Below are 20,548 nucleotides of genomic sequence, written 5' to 3'. Positions count from 1 at the left end.
CTGGGTTATATTCTGTGTTCATTTGAAAAAAGAAAAAAAAGCCTGGTAGTCCAGCTACCGATCATCCTGTCAAGTGAGCTGAATAAATGTATCCCTTCCCCTACTTATGGCCCTGCTGATGGCATGGGGCCACAGTGCTGATATAAGATTTTGGCTGCCAGGAGCAGTTTTGGCTTGACAGCTTTGTCATTGGCATCGTCTTAAAGGATGAATTTCCATGGTGTATAGAATCATTGTACTAAGCTCATGCATTGCATTTCATTTTAATCTGTAGAACTGACATGCTTTATGAAGCCAGGCACCATCCTCATTTTAATGGAGAGGAAAGTGAAATGCAGCAAGGTCAAGTGGTTTGCCTAAAGTCCTGAAACTTGGCAGTAGCAGCAGTAGGGAAAATAAGTTCTGGTTCAAGTTACATTTTTTGGAGTGGCAAGTGGATCAGGCTTTCCCAAAGGCAGTGTATAGTGGTGATGGATGAAAGGAGCGTTAATCAGAGGCCTCCTGGAAAGGAGGGCTGCTTATTTAGCAGAATAGAATGAATATTTAAAAAGGCCTTTCAGAGTATTGTAGAATAAATGCATATATCTGTAAGTTATTATGGCTTAAGGGCTAGCTATTAAGAGAGAGGATCAATGCATCAAATAGTAAATGCAGAACTTTTCAGGACTAGAGCTATGTGAATCACGATCTCCCAGTCTGCTAATGAAACACACAAAGTCAGGGATCAAACTTTGCATCAGACTAAGCTGGGGGGTTGGAGATCTCTTCCTCCCTTCTCCCTGCAAATAAGAATGATCTGCACTGCTGACAAAGATATGTTTAATTATTAATGGGAGCAAACTCCCTCCTCAGCCAGCTCCAGCAGGAGCAGCAGGCCCTCAGCATGCCCTGAAAACCATGAAAAAAATGAGATGTTTTTCAGGGGTCAGGTAGAGTATATAGATCAGCACTTGGCCAAAAGAGGTCACTTCAGGGCTCTCTCCTGTGTACCCATTTGCTGAAGGATCCTGGTTCCTTCATGGATTGTAGCTGTGTTGATATCAAATGAGATAAAAATCCCATTTTAAGCACCATATATGAGTTGGTGGCCCTGTTGAGTCTAATAAAGATGCTTCCTTGTAAGAGTCAGAAAGTAATCCTGTTCAAATATATTCTTTAATTACTAAAAACTAATAATATGCTAAAATGCACAAATTTTAACCTCATCATTTCCTCATACTTGGGGGTATTTTTTGTGCAGGGCCAGCAGACTTGTTCCCCTTCTTTATGTGAGGATGGAGTCACTGGGGTGAATCTGCAATAACTGATGATATCTCCTTGTAGACTTCCAGACTATTGCCCCTGCTGACAGGAGGATCCCACCACTGCATTTCCCATTAAAATCCAGAACTAGTCTGCTAAACTGCTGGCAGATCATCTCCCTTGCAGTGCTTGCCAGTGAGAGCCCGTCCCCACCCTCCCCACTAAAGAAAGCATCTGTGGGCTTATAAGGGTTCAAATACAAAAAGGGAGGGAATTGGGTAAATCAGAAGTGGCATTTCCTAAAGATTAACAATTCCTCCCTCTACTGATAAAATAATATCTTAAATGATCTCCCTGCTTTCTCACCTGTTGCTTTCACGTGTGCTGTACCGTGACTGCATGTGAACATTATGAAAGAGGAATGCAATGAATTAATGAAAGAATTGTTTCTAAATTAATGTATTTCCTCCTTGCCCTCTTAGGAGTCTCTGGGTGCTAATAGAGTTTCATTATATATATTAGTTTACTATAGCAGTTTGATTGCTATTACTTTATTAAATATATTTCAGGGGAAAAAGTATTCCCCAACAGTGTCAAGTCAAAGAATAATATTAAACCAGAGCTCTATAGTGCTCTTGTGTCTCTGATTATTAAGAATCATGTTTCATCTGAACTTTTTTAGTGGAGTTATGGAAGTGAAAATGTTGAGTTGCCATCGACAATGAGTACATTTAATTAGAATGTCTCTCTTTCCCTGTTCCTTCCAAAAAATGTCTCAAAGACTAGTATCATTTAAGATTTTGTTTCATGATAATATAATAGAAAAAGTGGAGGGTACTACAGTAGACTTACTGTCTGGAAAAAGGATTTCATATCAGGCAAGAATTCGTGACAAATGCACTTGGTGTAAGATGATATTTGTCATTTGAGCGGTTTATATGGTATTTTTGTCTTTATTTAATATTTTCATTAGGAAAAAAGAAAACAATACTGTCTTTACATGAAATATAACAGAGTATTCATACTGCATGCATGCCAGTAGTATGAAAAGAAACATATCTATATATAATCTATATGTATTAATCTTTATATCTCTCTCTTTTTATATATATGTATCTATGTATATATTATGATGCAGGATTTTAAAAACAATTGCAACTAGCAAATGACATACTGGGAAGCTCTGTGATAAGTTCTCAGATCTTATAGGGTAAACCACTTATAATGTGAACTTTTGATTGACTCCCTGGCATTCTATCATCTAATCCATCTCTCCTGAGACTTAATTTCACGCTCCAAACACTGAACAGCTTCAGACAGCTGCCATTTAAAAATAAATGAACATAAATAAGCCATCAGTAACAAAGTTCTTCCCCTCTCCGGACCACCACACATAAGCTCACCCTGATGACAAACAGCTGCTTTTTCCTTCATGGACAGAATTTCTTCCCAAATGTAAGCAAAATCCAGGCATATAATATCTTCTGCTCATCTCATGCCCATGGTCTGTCACTTAAAATGTGCATAAGCATCTCTGTTGCATACTGCAATTATGTAAGGGCTGCAGATTGGTGAGACTCACTCCTAGGAAAGGAAGATACTGACAAAGGGAGCACGAGTGATCTTTGTTATCTCCCAGATTACTTACTGACAAAGGGAGCACGAGTGATCTTTGTTATCGCTCAGATTACTTACATCTTTAGAAGGTCTTAATTCACTGTGCAACTCACCAATTTTCTGATCTTCACCTGCAGCTTCCTTTGCCCTTCCTCCTCTCCTCATTTTTACTATCACATGTTAACATGTACAGATTGTGAATCACAAAATGTATGTTGTGAGACTCCAAGGTTTCTGGTAAGACAAGCAGCACTTGTCCATGAAGTCATCTGAGGTGCCTTTCTACAAGTCTGACACAATTGTAAAGCTGGTTTACATTCCTTGGGGAGGGTCAGTGAGTTTCACTGTGAACACAGAGAAATGCTGCGTCAAGGATAGCCATGCAAGTCATAGTCACAATGACCTTTTGGAATTTCAGGCAGAGTAGTGACTTGGATGGAAGGAGTGTCATTACCTGTTTTACTGAATTCCCTGTAAAACCTGAAATATGTGATTGTTAACAAAATGTTACTCTGACACGAGCATGTCTTATCGCAGGACTGAGTATCCACCCATTTCAGGATGGACTTTTAGAAATGTGCTGCAATAGAAATGTTTCTATCAGCACTAATTAAAGACAATAAATATCTTTGATTTTTTTCCCTGGAACAAAATTGGAATGAAAAGGAATAAATGTCATAAAACATCATTGTCTCTCCTCAACTTGATTTACATATAAACATTAGACACCTGAAAGCCTGTTGGGTATACAGTCATGGAGTATCTCACATCTTTGAAATTTCTGTGAGCAAGTGGATATAGGCACAACACAGTTCTATTGTACTTATGCTGAAAATTGTGTTAAAGTGTGTATGTTTCACATGCTATATGAAATCTGCAAATATTCAGAAAAAAATCAACTTATAATTCCAAGATAATTTAATACTTCTATTTATTAGAAATTTCTTCTCCATTCTTTTTCCAGTGAAATAGGACATTGTTTTAAAGGAATGTTTGGAAACTGCAATCTTCCTTTTCTCACCTATCTTACACAATTATAGACAAACTGTCCATTCATGTTCATCAAATAAATAGATTTTTCTCTGCCTGTTCTCAGTATATGCAGTTAGGATGGCTCATATGATTCTTAAATTCCTGGCCTTAGCACTAAACCAGATGAGGTAATTTTATCCATTCCTTCTATGCATTTTTATAGACCAAATAAAAAGTACATAAATTTTGTTTTGCTGAAGATATAATCATAGCTATAAAAAAATTATTGCTAGACTCAGTAAAATAGTCCAAAGTGCTGGGACTAGAGAAAGCAATAATATACAACAAGCAACCCTTCTTTACTTTTACTATTTATTAATGTTGTTGCCTAAGCACTCATGGTAATTTTATTAGAAATAGAGCTATAAGAATGGCAGAATGTTAAAATGAAAGAAAGCAGAAGTTTACATCTTACTTGCAAGTATAATCTTGGGCACGTTGTGGTATCAGGTTATCAAAATAATAATAACAACCATACATCTTAAGTATTTTTTTAATTGAGGGCTTAACTTTACAACAAAGAAAGAAAATCTTTAGAAAATATAATGCTATGTACAAAGCTTTTGTACAAAGCTGACTTGTTAAAAGATGTTTAACTACTCAAGTGTTGAGCAAGAAATAAAATAATTAGAGCTGAGCTCTAATGAAAGATGTCTTAAGTGGTGAAAATGCAGATATTGTAGAGAATACTGATTCCTGGTATTTTGTAAAGAATTTTTTGGTAGTGGTTGAAATTATTTTCCTAAGAGGCTAATGTGTAATGCCACTAATATGTTATTGTTTCAGTTAATGATCAATCTTTGAACAATATTTTCTGGGTTATTTACCATTATTTATATTAGTGCCAATGAGACAAATACCAGAAAATGAAGAATCCTTTGTTGTATGATCTGACTTACACAAATATTACAAAGGTTTAGACATTTCATGTCTGTGTGTCATTTTCACTAAAATAAGGTGATTTGGGGGAGTTACCAGAAAGAGAGCATATATTTTCATGAATACAGCTGTAGCTAACACAGTGTGTTAAAGCAACAAAATTCTGTGAAAATGGAAATGAAAATGGTAACCATGAAAGTAAGGGTGAGAAGTTATTGTGTTCTTGCTGCTGCCCATAGGCAGACCAAGCAGAGGCTCTGCTGCAAGTCTGGGAACATTCTACTTCAGTGCTAGAAAACTCTGTGTGTGTACATATTTATGAAAAATGTCCCCAGTCCAGAGATTTCAGCATGTGCTGTAATATTTAAATTATAATAGAGAGATGGTCTTAAAAGCTTAGTACTTTTTAAGTACTAAGAATTGGTTTAAACTTTTCATATATATGAGTAAGAAAATAGATACATTAGCCATTTGCATCTAAACTGTAAATATTTGTTACGATTATTTCAGGTTATTTTGTGTCTGTATTTAGATAATGTAATTTTTTTTCTTCAAATGTTTAATCACTTTCTGCCCCTTCTTCCACCCTTCTTTTAGTACTTCATGCATGCAATTCATATGTGGATAAAGGAAGTAGAAACATGAGGGAAAATATAAATAACGCAAGAGAAAAACTTTCTTAATCTAAAGAATGCATGACAGAAATCCGTGCATTTTTTCTGAATGTGTGTCTTCATTTTCATGAATTCTGGCTTCTTCTCTAGTAGCAGTCAAAAATGCATTATGATAGACAAGCAGAGTGCACACAACCTATTACCACGTCTCACTTGAAAGGTATGTAATTATAGGGCGCTAGTTTCCAGCTGAAGGGGGCTGCTTGAAGAGGAATAAAAGTATGCTTCTGACCATATTTATCAGATAGAGTAATATCTGATGATATTTTACCTTTTCAATATCTTACCTTCTAGAAAACACTGCAGGTATCTTGGTGGTGATCTGGCAGAAATTTTCTGACCAAATGAAATATCCTTTTAGGCATAATGCTGTAAATTGCAAGTATTTCGTTTCATACACCTGATCATGATTTGTTCTTCCTTTAAAACAGCTGGTCTGTAACAGACTACGTCATTTGAACAGTCACATGTAGATTTAAGTATTTGCTCTTCCTGAATCAGATTAAGGGGAAAAAAGGTAGAGGGACATTCATGCATATGCTCCTAACTGTATGTTCTAACTTGTGCTAGAACAAAATCAATAGTCCTTGTAGGTACTGGTATTGTTGGTTGCATATAAAAATTTGACTGGATCATGGTGGTGGATGCTCCTCTTTGGATCTCAGAAATATGCAGTTACATTTTCTTCAAATCAAATCTATTTCATAGAACTTTTTAGTTTCAATGTCTCTTTCTAGTTTCAATAAAATGGCTATTTTTTTTTCTCCCAAGAATAAACTCCATCATATGTGCTCCCACATTTTTAGAACAAAATCCAGACTGATAATTGTAATTTTAGAACAAGGATGAGGGCAATATTTTCAGTTTAAATATACTTCACTTTGAAAGAGGACAGAAGACATTTCACTTCATAACTAATTATTTTTTCTAAGAAAAATATGAAACTTTGAGATTTAATTGTAGAAATTTTATATATACACATAGATACATACTCACACATGTGTGGACAAAAAGAGGAAGATATATTCCTAAAGCAGTTTCTTATGTTTCATTTTATAATGAGAAATCAGTCTCATAAGTTTTCATTTTCATTCCAGAAGTAATAGCTATAATTTGTAGCACTATTTTCTCCTCTTAACTACTACACTGGAAAACTTAACATGTCCTTTTGACCCACATTATGTTACTGGTGGAAATGCCTATTGATTACTAGAATCAAATTTAAGACTTTCCACCAACATTTGGTTATTTTTACCTTTGGACATGATTGAGGATTTCTTTATCTGCTTTGTGTGTTTTAATTTTTTCTTCTGTTTTCAATATTTCATGGTCTTCAGAGAGAAGCAATAGCTACCATCACAAATGTGAGTACACTGTCTTGTCTGGGGAGGAGGTGGAAGGAAGATAAAGAGAGGTAGATAAGGGATAGGCAAGCAGATATAAATAAGACTAGGCAAATGTTTCCCTGGTGCCATTGTTACCAAATCATTAACAGCATATATTGCAGTGTTAAAAAGATAGTTTTACTTGATCCTTTGAGGCCTTAGTGTAGGGAGATGTAAGAGATGGAAATACTGGGACCTGGTCACCAGTCCCTGGTGTGAGTGGACCTTCTGTAATCTATAGGATTTGCTAGTAAGTGTCCCATGTTTCCCCACTGAATGAAAAGAAGCTTTACCCTTGATGAAAATCTGAAGGTTATTTTTGGAAAAGCCATTCAGAATTTTATTTCTGCTCCAAGGATCTAAAAATGAGAGATATGGCTCAATAAAATTTTGACTTGCATGACAACAGATTGATGGTCCTTTATGAATTATCAAATAGATCTGATAGCTCAATTATGTCTTATTGTTGTTTTTATACTGCCTAATTATTCTCAGCTCTATGAATCAGCAGCAATACCTATTGGCATATAAGGGAGAGAACTCTACAATAATGTCCCAAGGCAAAAGTAGGATGTCATGATAATGATCGCTGTAGCATCACACATTATGGTCATCACTATGGTGACCTTTTCTATACATTAAAATTGCCATTGCAGTTGCCGTCTTGGCTCAGAATTCAACGGCTTTCTCCTTTCTTGTGCACAGCCAGTTTTGTGTTTTAATGAATTACTAAGATTGTGCGATTTATATGAAAAAGCAGTTTTAGAAATATTTTCTTGTCTTCCTTGTTTGTTTTTTTTTTAATGCTTTAAAGAGTACATCAGGAAAATTTCAGAATTAACATTGATCAGTGTAAAGAAGAGGAAATAAAAGAGATTTAGTGCATCAGAAAAAACCTGTTCCTTTTACTATTGTCTCTTAATACAAAGTTGTATTAGAGTCACAGCTTGATGGAGGAAAAGGAGACACACATAGAACAGCTTAAACACCGTTGTTGTGTATTCTGGAGTCAGGCTACATTAGTGCTTACAAGTCCAGGATTCCCTCCCAAGTATTGAAACTAATGTGGCATGGAGCTCCTGAGCTTCCAAACCCAAATGACTTTGTGCAGACTGACAGTGGGTGTACAGCCTGTACTGCTCAGGCGATGAAAAAAGGCCAGGAACTTTCTGGGAGAATTCTAGTTGACAGGAGCCAATTCTACATCAGGGAGTTTCTCACAATTCCAGTGGTATGTGTTTTCCAGTCTTTAGCAGTAGTCTGTGTCCTAGGAATGGTCACTGGCTAGTACGGCGTAATCTTCATGCAGTATCCATGACACATCTGCTCAGGGTGGGATCCTGAAACTACTTCTATATAAAATCTTGTGATTGTGCCAGACAAACTCATGCATCACTCTTATGTCCTCTATTTAGTCCTTATTTAACAGCTTTTTAGTCACACCAGACACATATCAACCACTTTCTTTCATGCTTGTTCTTATTAGATTTTCTCTTTTTTTGCACCTCCTTTTTAGGGTGATGGCCTGAAATACATTATGGTACCAATAAATAAAGTTTAAAAGACTATGAGTATAAAGGAAAAGGATTCCATTTGAAGTTAAATTTAGCAGATCATTGACTGGGCTGATTATTTTGTTCCATTTAAGTTCATTTTTCTATCATTCTATAAATATTCCATTTCCCTCTCCTGCTCTGTTCTCCCCTTTTCTCCCAAATATACTCTGATCATCACCCACTGCAAATTTGTCTTAAGAATTTCTAATACTTTGGCTTCTAATCTTCTTCTATAGACATAATGATTCCATTTCAGTTCTTGTTCTCTGTTCTCTTTCTTAATACTTCTTTTGAGTTAATGCTGTTAATTAAGAGTCAAATTGTCTATTTCTTCCAAAAGAAAATGAATTATTTCCTTAAAAAAATGACTGATGCCTTTTAGGAAGGGATTGCTTTTTGAGGTTGCATTTATTAATGTCTCTAAACATAACTGCTTTATTCATCTATTTTATTCCTATTTCCTTTATAGGGAAAGAGTTTGAAATTTTCATACTATTTCTACATAAACAGATCTGATCTGATCCCACTGTTTTGTTGGGTTTTTTTTAATTAACAAATATATTGGGGAAAAAAATATCCTACCTCTTGCCCAGCAACTGCCAAGTTTCTCCTATTGTTTAACAGTAGTCAGGAAGCATCATGCTGACACCAGTAACATTCTTTCTTCTCTCTGTCAGTCTCAGACTTAATTTTTTTGATGTTCTTCTGTCAATGTCAAAGCTGGTAGCCACAGCAGAGTTGTCTGATAACCCTGCAAGTCGGGGCTTAGGGGAGCACTACCTTAGAGAGCCTTCACATTTCATACTGCTGCTTCAAGATATGAGAGAATTTATTAATTTAAGATTTTCTTGTAGTGTAAGCTTGTCTCAACCCTTCAGCAGCAAGTGAAATCCCCTATAGAAGTTGTAACATGTAATGAACAATTACACTTACCTGTCTTTATTAGGCTGTTTCACCTTCTCCTGCTGTGATGAAAACAGGGAGAGATCTGCCAAATCAGTACTGTAAATCTCAAAGGTAATTAAAACTTAAATTTTGTAAACGATTTGTGCTACTAAAAAAATAAGACAGCGAAGTTTTCTTCACACAGTGTTCTGTATTGAATGTTCTTGCCCAGAAAATCTTGATCGACAAAATGCTCTTTAACATTTTCCAGCAACCTTTAGATGGCAATTGGAGGTGTACCCATACTATCTGGCAGAAAGCATTAGTACTTTGAATATGTATCACTTGTTGTTTTCTTCTTTTGTCAGAAATGTTCATTTTTAACTCTGAAGGAGTCACAGATGCCTCACTGATAGCTATGAAATGTCCTAACAGTCACCAAAAGCAGAAAGGGCTATATTTAACTAGGGACGTGGGCCTGAAAACAACCTGATGAGGAGGTGGTAAATAAATAACAGGCTTTGCAGAAGAAATGAAGGGACTGCAATAACAGTGTAATTGTCCTTCCTGGCATTTATATCACATTACAGTGAAATAAGGGAATATTACTGGAATCCAACAAGCCAGTCTAGAAAGTTTTATTTTGCTTTTGTCTTCCATGTTCTACTACAAATAAAAAGACATCTCTGCCACAAGAAACACCAAACTCCTAACATTGTTCATAGAAAAGAGTGTACAAAATATTTAATAAGGTTATATAATGCTCATATAAGGGATACAGTTGTCCATGCTTCTGCTTTCTTCAATGTCTTATGTTTATTTATATATATGTTTTGTTTTCTCCCTTTCATATTGATTGTCTTCTTCCATTTTAGGTTTCGTTATAGTTCAACACATTTTTTCAAATCAAGGTTATTGATACATACAGGGACAATCAATCCTAATAATACCCAACACTCTGCTACATCCCTCAAATTAAACCATTTCCATTCAGGATTAGCCTCTGCAAGTGAAGCCTTTTCTTCATAAACGGAGGTTATGACCCTGATTCAATTCCTACACATTTATGTGACAAAAGCAAATATGTGGCCTTCTTTTTATTTTTTGTTGTTGTTTGATTTTTAAGAGTTTGAGCAATATTTATTATCAATGAGAACTTTTTTTGTTACTGGGGAAAGTCATTCTGTGTGGCATATGTGCCCTTTTCTGCTTGGTTAATCAATAAATACCACATACTGTTTTGGGCTACAGAGAAAGCAAAGCACTAAAAGAGCCAATATTTGGTGATCTAGTGCCATGTAAATATCCTGCTTCCCCTTGGAAACAAATTTTGTCCCATACAGACCTTCTTGGATATACATAAGAAGATGCTACTCTGAAACATTTTGTCATTACCACTGAAGGAACAAGGGATAAGTGAAACAACCTGGTCTGTGCACTTGCAAATGCAACTTACTATTATGCAAAATTTATACTGCTTATTTATCCTGGGTATAAACAAGCTCATCACTTAAAAAACCAGGACCCTCTGTAGGAAAGAGAAACAGAGGTAATAGGCAGTTGTTCACATAAATATGCCAGCACTGCTTTTAGACAACATTAATCTATTTCTGTTAAATGATTTGGCAAATACTCCTCTTCAAAAGTTTAGAAATTAATGTATATATATATATATATATATATATATATATAATAATTCCAAGCAAGCCACAGGAGAAAATATTTCTATTCAAATATTTTGGCGTTCAGTTGGCATCCAGTTAAAATGTCCAATTCTGAGCAATACACAGAAAACTGTGACTTCCCCTAGTAATCCATTTCTTTACAAACTCTTTGGATTAACTAAGAAAGAACATTTTTCTTCAGGGGGTCTGTGCACTGTACCAGAAATTTATTAAGTGTATGGTAGCAGTAGTTCACTGCATTTCTGGAAGTGGAACAGTCTAAAGAGAACAAGATAATCACTTAAGCTGAAACTTACTAAACTAAAAATCTTCAGTACATTCTTCTCACAGAAATTCCTCCTGCCCCCTCCTGATTTCAAGACAGCATTTAGTCTCTCACCTAATGTTAATTTTAATCACATTTTCTGAAAGCACATAAAAACCCCCCCTGTAGATCATCAGCTTTACAGAGAACATTGGGAATAGAAAATATTTGGTGTTGTTTGCACACAAGAACAAAGGTCTCCCACCATTGTCCCAGTTACATTTTACCCAGTTCAAATTTTTACAATTTCTTCTTTACTCTTTATTTCTCCTTACTATTTGTAGAGACCCTTCTCAAGAACATTGCCGGTGTTGGGATTATGACAATTTTGCAACAGCTCCGTTTCTCATGAAGGAAAGCTCTCCCTCTTTGGTGGCCAGTAAGCACTACCTGAACTAGTCACCTGATGTTCAGCTTGTGCATTTGTAACTGCTTTTCAGTGGTCATAAATCCCTTATTAGATAGTCAATTATTTACAACTTATAAAAATAAGTAACAAATAAGATCCTGTAAATGGAAAAAAGACACAATCTTGGGGTTTTTTCTCTTAAAAAGCCCACAAATATTTAAAAAGAAACAACTTTACATTAAATTAGTTTCCATTTTTATATGACATTGCGAAAAAAATAATAAAATTCTTGTATTTCAATTTAACATTTAATTTTTACCTTTAGAAAACTGCTTTTTTAAAGCAAGTAAAAATCTGGTAAATTTTTCTCTCAGCTCCACTATGAACTTATGTTTTTTTGATTAATTATTTTCTGTTTTTACAAAATTTCTCCTTCTGTGCCTGATTTTCTTATCTGAAAAGTAAGATCATAAGGAAAAAAAATAAAAAGGACCTGTACATCTGCAGTTTTCCCTGGTGGGAAGCTGAAATTCTGCTGTGGTGTCTGCATTGGGAGCCAGAATCTGGAATAGTTTCTACTTTCTGGACACCAATATTGTCAGAATTTCACCCAAAGGCTCAATTAATAGGAAAAGGCATTGTCTAGGGAGCAAATATTTTTATTAATGCTAATACTGAAAGAAAATTGTTTGTAAAGAGTCTTGTTTGTTTGCTTGTGCATTTTTGTTTTCTAGTGTTATTGTATGAGAAGAGGAAGTACTGCTATACTGTGGTCACTTGGGAACCTTTGATTTCTTTCAGCTCCAGTCTTCTGGAGTGGCTTTGAAACATAAAAGTCTAGATATGTTTCTGAGTTGTGGATAAATATAGAAACATCTGATATGCTTTAGCCATTTTCAGTTTTGTTGGTAGTAAACACAGTAGCTGTGATTGTGTCAATGTTTAAAATAGGGAGTTACATTACAATGGAAAAAGAAAAGCTTTGGTTTCCATTACTTTAGGGTTTGTGGCAAAAAGGAAGATATCAATAAAAATATATATTTATAGAGATCATAAGATTTCTAATATGAGTGTTTTAAAAAATTAAATCCACGCATTTAAATACTGTCTGCTTTTATTTACTTATGGCATCTGAAGAAACTGGAATGGGAATTGTCATGGCACCTTATTTTGTTGTTCCAAACAGCTTTTGACAATCTTAATAACAGTTTTAATACAGCCTAGCAGGTTTTCTGTTTTTGAAAAAACATGCAATGTGTTCTATTCTTGGCTTTATTTGACTCTTATTTATTAGGACAGTCCAACTCTTATTTAACACAAAATTAATTTCCAGCCCATGATTTTCTCATTTCCAGATATTAAAAAATATATTTCTCTTATGTCTGGTACATTTTGAGAAACTCAGATTTCAATTTCAGCTTCATTCATCCTTATAATGAGTAGGACTGTATAGAGAGAAGTTCTTCCCATCCCTTCTAGTTCCAATGCAGAGGAATTAGAAAAGGGGACCAAAAGAATTTGTTCAAACTGAAGAAAAATCTGTAAGCACTGCAAGAAAGGCAACTGTCATTATCCATCCTTATTATTTCCAATGTCTGGAAATACTGAGGGAAGGGCTTTACCTTCCTCAGTGAAATACAGGATATCTTTGTGGCAGAACTAAATGTTCCGAGGAAGATGTGTTATGCATTTTCAGAACTATGGCTGTAAAGGTTTCTTTAAAGGTAACAGATTCTTTCAAATGCTAATAAGTAAATTCTTTGGAGAGTCAGGATTAAATAACAGGGTGATGTATTTCAAACTCTTACTGAAAAGTTTAGTGGAAAATGCCAGAGATGATTTAGACAGAGATTTCTGAAACCAGGGAGCTGTCTAACAACTCTTTTAATAGGCAGATGCATCTGAACAAAAATCAAATGCCAAGAATATCAATGACTTTTCTGTGTCACAGCTTTTGTTTAGATGTTGGGTTTTTACTATTTAAACATGTAGTTATTTCTCTCTGTAGGACTCTGTGAAATGGGAGAATGATGCAGGTGAGAATTGGGATGATGAAAAAATAATACACAAACAGTATAATGGGGCCCTTTTCATGCACATAGGCGAAAACTAGCAGTTAATAAAGAATACAGAATTCCTCAATAGTAGGAATTAACCCAGAAAAATCCCAAATTGATTGGTTGGTAGGTTGGGGTTTTCATATCAGAAGAGAAAAATACATCTCACTTTTTTTTTCCCAGTCAAGCTTTGTTTTGGTTTTTTTGGGTTTTTTTTGGTTTATTTTGTGGGTTTTTTTGGTACAGATCCTACTCCAAGGATCAGAAGAGAATGATTTTTACTTTTCAGTTCCATACCTCATCTTGGAGTTTTCAGGAGGGAAACAAAATATTCCTCTCATTCCTTTGTCTTTTAGAAACACGTAGTAGAGGAAATAAGTTTAATAATAACAGCAATTTTATTTTAATTTTCATTATATTTTTCAAAATGTTTTCAACATGAGGATAAACGAGGCTTTGTAGCTGAGGTACAGTGGGATTACCCAGTATAACACAGGGTCAATGCCAAAACAAGGTTTGCAATTTTGGCTCTTATTTAGCTGTTTGATTCTTTGCACATGAGCCTACATGATGGCAGGTTCAGTAAAAAAGGAATTTCACTTTCTCCTTCACTATTTTCAGCTATGCCTTTTGTGTCCCAGAATTCCTACAGCGGGTTTCTCTTGTGCTTTACTAAGCTCCTTTGTTTAATTGCTTGTTTGCTTTAATAGAGCTTCAATTCTCATATGGTACTTGTGCTTTTTCAGGCATGATGAACCAGGTGCTTCCCCCGGTCTTTCAATGTAATGACACAGTAGTTGGGAAAATTTAAAAAAAAAAGAAAAAAAATGCAGTACTAAGAAGGCTTGGGAGTTTCCAGTTTATCAGAATAAATGTAATTTATCAGAAAATGAGAAAGATGTATAAAACCTTGTTTAGCGCTATCAGTATAAACAGGATGTTCAAGGAAACAAGAATGTATTTACATGTTATTCTCTAAGTCCAAAAACCAGAAAATCCCCCCAAAGCACCTGCAGAACTTCAGCAAAGACTGCTGATAAGTATTTACACTAAATCTGCAAGGAATGAGCCTTAATCTTAGTACTCTGTGGGAAATAAACAGAAAAGTAGCCAGGTTCTGTATCCTGACCTGGAAGAGCTCCAGATCTTGGGGCTTTGTTTTTGCAAAAGTTCCCCAAACAGCTGCTGGCATTTCATTTCTCACAGGTAATGACTCACCTGCTCACAAGCACCATTTCTTAGTCTGTATCATTTCTCTAAGAACTTATTCAAACCATTTTGCATGAATTCCTTCCATTTTTAAAGACCACTGGTAAGATTATCAACAGTTTGTAGCAGAGGAAGAAAGGAAAAGAGATATAGCAAGGTGATGAGATACGAAGAAAATTCAGAATAGTTGATTAGAACTTGAGCCTAATTGCTTAAAGCCATCTCTGTGTAGAGATAGTTTGATATTCTATGTAAAATCTCTGATAGTCTATATAAAATGGATTTCAATCATGCTTTGTTCTGCTTTTCATGATAAGAATCAATTTTGTTTCTTTTTTTTTTTTCAAAAGATATCTCAGTGGGGTTGAAATATTGACCATTATTTTACCTGGCCTTCTAGGGGTTCAGGAGCAAAATGTGAAAATTTTGTTTTCCTGGAATAAAATTATTTCTGTGTGCCTGCACATTATTTGCCTACAAATAAATTTTTATTCCCAAAACTTATTATTTACCTTATAATAATTTTTTTTCTTTTTTCCTTTTTATTTTTTTTACTAATTCTATAAAGCAGATGATGAAGCTGTTTCAAAGAGTAAAAGCAGATAATGGGGTGGTTATTTATTGAAAGATGGATTCATTTATTTCAATAGATAAATTTTTATCTCTAGACCAAATTTTTTTAATACTCCTTTATTTTTATGACATTTTCATAGAGTAAGGAGGAGCTCTCCTCTCAGATTAAACTCTTGGCATCAAATAGATTTGAATACAGACATGTTTTTCCCATCCTGTTTTAATGAACCATGCTTCAGCTTTCCCAAAGGATCTGCAAAATGCCTTATAACTAGTTTTGATTAGCTGCTTGTTAAAATGTATGTCTATTTTTGAGTAATATTTATAATTTTTTATTGAATTTGGATATGGTTTAGGACTGTTTCCTGTGATCCATGTCACCAACCTAAAAGTAGAAAATGTAGCTACCAAACAACTCTTCAGCAAAAGGTATTGATGCCCTAATGTGCAATCTCAAGTGTCTTATACAAGTAGTTAAAGAAAGTAAAAAAACTAAACGTAAAATATAAGTCTGCATTTCTTCCAGACCACTGTAACAGTGCACTTGGCTATGTAGTATACTATCTCTTCAGCCTGGGCGAAATTAAAGATTACTCCAATTATTTCTAAGGAGTCAAAGAATCAAGTTATTTTTTCAAGGCTATTTTTTCTTTGTTGCATTCTGTACTCCTATTTTTGTGAGCTAAGTAAATAGACTCTATCTAATAATCCCTGGAAGCATGAAAATAGCACACCACAAAGAATTCTAAAATGGGTGATTTGGAGAGCAGCTCACTGTGCTGTGTTTAGTGGGAATGTTGCAGCTCCTGGCTCTAAGCGAGTGGCTCCAGCCAGGGCTGATTCACAGGAAAAGGAGGAAATAACTCTTTATTTAAGTCTGAAACTGTCTGGTATCAGACTACAGCCCTAGTTCTCTTACTCACTGTGTGAAATGCTGTGTCCTAGGACCCCCCAGCCCACGGATTTGGTCCTCTGGCCCTGCCAGGGTGGATGATGCCAGCATGAAATCCAACCATAGTGAGATGTCTGAAAAAATTTGATTTGAATGAAGTTTCTGTGAAACTTGAAAGCCAGCCACAATTTTCTGATACAAATTCTGCTTTTGGTTTATACCTAACAAAGAAAAGATTTAGCCTTCCCAAGAATCGCCTTAAGTAGCACCCACACATCTATATATGCCTAAGTATATATAGATATATGTGTAAGAGGAAGATATGATTGGAATTATGTAAGTTATGGTCTTAACGTATCCTTAAGGAATTCAGTGGGGTTTTTTTCTGACTTTAAACAAGTATTTTTCAGTTCAGCTGAAAATAAAATAAATCAGGCATGCCATATGTCTTAAAATATTGGTATGACAGTTAATATCCAGAATTCTTCCTTTTATAACTCTCAGTGGATCCTGGAGTTTTTGTTCATAAGTATTATTGGAAATGACATCTAATATTAAGGATATGCATTATAGAGTTTCTACATATTTTTAGAACTTTTGAGAAGTTTGACACCCTTCATCAGTAAGAGGGGTATTTTCATGCATTTGATTTATCATACGGTTCATGTGGTTGCAGTATACAAGTTTCATAAAAGAAATTCAGGTTTTAGTATGTGTAATTCCTTGTAACTTGAGTGTGAACTTTCCATTATGGTTACATTGCAAACCTCTTTTCATGATGCATAATCATATGTTGAAGTTAGAGACTCCTTATCAAAAATATCCTGTTATTCCTCTCTTTAATGGATTTTTTTTATCCTTTTCTTGGTAATCTGGCGTGAAGAGGGAACAGATTTATCAGAGCAGCTCCTCTGCTAAATTAAGCTCTTGGACATTTAATGCTTTGCGAACTAACATAATTTGACTTCTTGACAAACTTTTGTCCCCTTTAAGTCCTATTTCACTTGCAGAGTCTGATCCTTATGCAAAACTACTTCCTGTGTGCTGTGCCTGATCAGTGTTGGAATGTTTGCCCTGTTGTTCCATGTTACTCGCTTTCATCTAATGAGTCTGGGAAAAGCAACTGATACCACCCCTTTGAATCCAAACTATTAATAAGGCAACACAATTAAGTGTTTCACTCAATTTCAGCTGTAATTATTGATGACATCACATCTTCAGTGAGATCCTCATGAATGGGGCCTCTGAGCTACAAGAAACACCCATAAAATCAGCAGGGTTACATGCAGAGTTCTGCTTTGTACACTGCATTTTGATATCAGCCTCACTTTTTGTCCTGCTATATGTAAAAATAGCCAGTATATTTCTAGGAAAATTGCAAACATGACAATCTTTCTATCCTGAAAGACTTTATACCACACAGCAACCTACAGCAAACCAATTGTTCAGAAATACAATTTTGAAAAACGGGACTAAAATTAAATATATCCCTCCTTGGCTATTAAGGCACAGACAAGATGAGAGCTAAAGGTTACTAATTTTCCTGAAAGGTGGTGGGGAGCAGAGTTAAAAAGCTTCTCTAAATGTGTTGTATGGGAACTTGATTTTTGAAATAAAATTTATAGGAGCTCTACAAGCTGTTTTCCCCTCAGGAGTCTGTAGAGCATTTCATTAGAAATGAAAGGTTATAGGCAAGCCAGTGCTCGCACCGTTGACCTTTCACTAGATGGCTTTCTAAAGCAGTGTTCAATGTCTCTAAAGGATGCAAATGTTCTTTCTTCAAAACACAGCAACTCTGAGCCTTACATTAAAGGAGTCTAATTTAGAGAATTACAGGATTGTTGAGTTCAAGCCACTGTACTGACAAGCTCTGTAAAAAGAAGTTTACCTTTTCTAATTCTGACATGGTTTTTTCATCCCTCACTTTGCCCTTGACATCAATAGTGTTCCTCTTTCTTTCTTTAGCTTCTCAGTGTGGGTTAAGGGGACTGAAGCTGAGAAAGAAAGAGAAGTTTTCATCAAACATCTGCTCTTGATATTGATTGCCAGTTTGAGTTATAGATGATGCTTTAGTGGGTGAAAGACTCCAGCTGGTCCCCCTGTTCAGGGGGCAAAGAGAATTAAAAATAAAAGGTTTCTGCAGAGTTGCTATCTGTCCATGTATCGACACCCCAGGATTTGTTAATGCTTTCAGAGAACACCACCTTGCTTTTTTAGGTAAGCACTGAAAATGTTTAATGAGCAACAGCATTGTTTCCTTCTCAGGGGCTGAGAGAAGTTGGAGAGGATTTTATGTTTTCCCATGAATATTAACACTTAGAGGTACTGGGAGGGAATGTGAGATAAAATTATAGAAGTTCTAATCTTTCCTCTATCTCTTAGCTGAAATTCTTCCATTTCAAGAAAACAGAGGTTAAATACTTATTGTGAAAAGAATAACTTTGTAGGTTTGCAGCTCAGAAGAAACAGATATCCAGACATCCCAGCTAAATGTGTTCATCACAGAATCAACTGGGTTGGAAAAGACCTTTGAGATCATCGACTCCAACCTAGTTACTGAACAGATGGACCTCCCATGAGATCAGAGTTTCAACTTTATTCATAAAAGGTAGGAGCTTCTGTGTGAGTTTGAGTGTCAACATGATGCTTACATCAGGCTTTAAAGAATCTTAGATCAAATGAAACGCAAACTACCAATTAAAATATTTTTGTGCAGTCATCATAAATTTTAATTAGTTCATTTGGCTTTATGTACCTGTATAGAGTTTTTAAAAGAATTAATTATTTTAAACCCACAAATTTACCCTATGTAAAAGCTCAGCTTTTCTCCAAAATGGATACAATTATATATTAGACCTTGGCAATGGTGCCTTCTTGATTTTGTAGCAGAAGTACTGACATAACATTTGGAATCACAACTGTCTCTTTCATGAAACAAGCCTTTCAAAAAAAAAAAAAAAAAAAGCAAATCAATATCTATTTTTATTTTATAATTGAAGAATATTGAATGTATCTCAAAATGTCTATACTCATTTATATTTGTCTTCAACAATGCTTACTATAAAATTATATGCTGTATTAATTAAGATAAAATATTATGAACTTACTGGACTAAACTAGTCTAATTGGCAGAACTCTGATTAAACCGAATGCAGGAAGTCTAATGCTTTACTACTTAGCCTTAGGTAAATGCTTTCCTGAAAATGCTTGGCCTTTGGCAAATTATTTAAAGAAAGAATTCTGGTCTCTGTCACACTAAACTTGCCATCTGACCTTAAGCATGTCACTTATTTATTTAAAAATGTCTCTAAGACAAGGTTTTTTTTCTCATCTTGCTGCTTTCCATTATGACTTTCTTATAAGAACAGGTGTGGGGAAAACCAGCCAAAACAGGATAATTTCTTTAGACTTTCTCAGGGAATATTTTAGTTGGAATTTCATGAATCTCTGATTAACTATTAATTACATAATTTTTTAAGGCATTGGATATCTAGGAATGGTAGCAGTTCTTGTTCAAGTGTAATACCTGAATTGCCAGGTGTTTATTCAATGACTAAGTTTGATTTTCCAAGGCTCTGGAAGACTTTGTACATTTAAAGATCAGATACAAGTAAAGATAAAGAGACCTAACTGGGAATGCGTGGCAAGCTCTTTCAAAAGTTCTAAGCTTTGTGTTTGTTTATGATCTGTATACTAGGTTCAGTGACTACTCTATTGGCTCAATTTATTTAATTTAGTAAATTACGTAGCTGTTCAACATGATTTAGTTTAATATCGATATGCTCTTTGGACGGTACGTTTCATTCAATCTGTGATGTATTTGATGTAGCAGGTGCAGTGATTTTGATTCAATATATTAAATATCTGATTAGATAGGTTATGTATCTGATTTGGAATATGGCTTATTTAATAGACTGTGCATTTTTTTTCTGTGTAAGCTGCAGTAAATTCTCAATTTATTTAATCCAGTATGTGATATATCTGCAATATATGTAGTTGTAGTTAATGTTTTTATGGGAGTCTGTAATTCATCTGCAATATTTCTAAATTTTGAATAAATTGTATTTCATATATATCCTCAGAGGCTAGAAGGCGACTTTAAATCATAATGTGAAGAATACTGAGCAAGCTCATTTGTTGTGAATATCACTGGATGCAATCGCTCTTTATAAATGTTGCCATTTGTGAAGCATCTTGAATTCCAAATGG

Source organism: Corvus cornix, chromosome 4, assembly GCF_000738735.6.
Source record: "Corvus cornix cornix isolate S_Up_H32 chromosome 4, ASM73873v5, whole genome shotgun sequence".
In the NCBI taxonomy this organism is placed as follows: Eukaryota; Metazoa; Chordata; class Aves; order Passeriformes; family Corvidae; genus Corvus; species Corvus cornix.
Note: the sequence above shows the minus strand (reverse complement) of the source record.